Below are 2087 nucleotides of genomic sequence, written 5' to 3'. Positions count from 1 at the left end.
CCCCCCCCCCCCCCCCCCCCCCCCCCCCCCCCAAGATGAGGGAACCCCCTCCTTTTCCTGCACGACCCTCCGTTACCCCTTCCCCGGTAACCCCGGTACCGGCTCCCCCTTTCCCTTCCCCCTCCCCGTTTTTCCCTTCCCGGTGCTGATTCACGGCCCCGGCGGGGGTGGAGCAGGGCCGGGACCGGCGCTGGAATCCGGACCAGATGTACCCGGCACGCCAGGAATGTGCGGCATCCCCGCCGGGCTTCGTCCCCCCCCCCCCCCCCCCCCCCCCCGCCCGGGGGGGCGCCCCCCGCCCCCCCCCCCTACGGCCCCCACCCGGGGCTCCCCCACCCGTGGGGCTCAGCCTCGACCCCCAAATCCCCTTATTTATTTTTTTTTTGGGGGGGGTCAAACGCAGGAGGCAGCGGGAGGATGCTGAGGGGCAGCGGGGGTGCGTTCCCCGGGTGGTCCCGACCCCAAATTAACACCGTTTTTCCCCAAATCCCGGCCGGCTGCTTGGGAGGTCCGCGAGCGCTTGGGAGAGTCCCAAAAATCGGCCCCGCAGCCGGGGAGGCGCTGACAGGCTCGGGGGGGGGGAGCAGAAAAAGGGATTTTTTTCCCCCAATTAGAAAAGGGGGGGGAATAAGAGAGAGAACGGGGGGTCGGGGCTCCCAGGGAGGGCCGCCGAGGGGCTCCAGCGCTCCCCGAATTCCCCCGGCGCGCTCGGCGGCGGCGGCGGGCTGACGAAGTGTCTTCCTTGGCAGGCGGCGGCGGCTGGCCCCCAGCCAGGTGGGACCCTGCCAGCGCGCGGATGCCTGAGGTGAGCGGCCGGGGAATGCCGTAACCTGTACCTGCTGCCACCACCGTCCCGTCGTCCCCGTCCCCGCGGTGGCGGCCGAGCCCCTGCGGTGGCTCCGTCCTCGTCGCCCGGTGAAGCAGGAGCGGGTTTCCTTCTCGCTCGGTTGCCAGCGGGATTGGCCTTGGATCCCCGCGTGGTGTGGGGCTGGCTGCGGGTGACCGGGCTCCTGCAGCTCCTGCCTCCGGAGAGGGGAGGGATATGGGGAGCTCGGAGCTGCCCCTGGGTCCCCTCCATGTCCCCTGGGGCTGGGGGAGGCCCTGGGATGTCATCCCCCCCCCAGAGCGAAGGTGGCGGATCAGGGCCCTGGGATGGGGGAAAGGAGGGGTGGGGGGAGTTTGGAACTGCTTTTGTGTCCCCTGGGGCTTGGGGAGACCCTGGGATGTCCACTCCCCAAGTGAAGGTGGTGGATCAGGGCTCTGGGATGGGGGAGAGGAGGGATGGGGGGAGCTCAGAGCTGTCCCTTGAGTCCCCTCCATGTCCTCTGGGGCTGGGGGAGGCCCTGGGATGTGTCCTCCCCCTCCCCAAGCAAAGGTGGCAGATCAGGGCTCTAGGATAGGGGAGAGGAGGAACCGGGGGAGCTCAGAGCTGCCTCCACGTCCTCCGGGGCTGGGGGAGAGCCTGGGATGTCCCCCCTAGAGCAAAGGTGGCGTTAGGGGATCAGGATCTTGGGATGGGGGAGAGGAGCGGCAGGGTCGGGCGGCATCCCTGCGCCCTTGGTCCCGTTTCTGACGCCTTTCTTCCCTCCCCAGCTGCCGCCCCGCTGCCCTGCTCCTGGCTACCCGGCACCAGTTCTTCAGTGGCAAGCTTTATGTCCTCTTCTAGTAGCTAAAGCTGCCAGTTGAAGAACTGTTGAATGTAGCCACTCTCTTCTCGCCACCGAGGCGCTGGACGTCGGCTGCGCCTGTGCCCCGAGAGACCGGGAGGAGGAAAATCGGCGGCGTCCTGTGGATTCACCCCGCTGAGAGCCGAGGATGAGGAGGGCGGGGACGAAGAGCGCGCCTTGCAGCATCCAGGCGGAGCCGTGGCTGGAGGGAACCGCGGGGCTGTGAAACGGGGAGCGGGGTCCCCGCCTGCCGCTGGGGTGGTGTTTAACTGGGACGGCTGGAGAAGGCTTGGGAAGAGACATTAAACTCTGTGTTTTCCTCAACAGCTCGTTTGTAAGGATGCTTGTTACCTGCGGGACGCCCAGGCTCTGCCTGGTGGCAGCTGAGGACCAGGAGCTGTCCCCGTGGGGTGGCGGGGA

General features: G+C 68.2%; 1 long non-coding RNA gene across 1 annotated transcript in view; it reads left to right on the top strand.

Moving 5' to 3' along the window:
• LOC118176150 overlaps window positions 1–1762 on the top strand; it is a 2446-nt gene extending 684 nt beyond the window's left edge. The window contains exons 2-3 of the long non-coding RNA XR_004755280.1: window positions 750–805; window positions 1594–1762. This is a non-coding gene — a long non-coding RNA (uncharacterized LOC118176150). The remainder of the gene's footprint in view (window positions 1–749; window positions 806–1593) is intronic.
• Window positions 1763–2087: the final 325 nt, after the last annotated feature.

The sequence above is a fragment of the Oxyura jamaicensis genome, chromosome 19 (assembly GCF_011077185.1).
Source record: "Oxyura jamaicensis isolate SHBP4307 breed ruddy duck chromosome 19, BPBGC_Ojam_1.0, whole genome shotgun sequence".
NCBI classification, from domain to species: domain Eukaryota; kingdom Metazoa; phylum Chordata; class Aves; order Anseriformes; family Anatidae; genus Oxyura; species Oxyura jamaicensis.
Note: the sequence above shows the minus strand (reverse complement) of the source record. Positions and strands in the feature narration are given on the sequence as shown.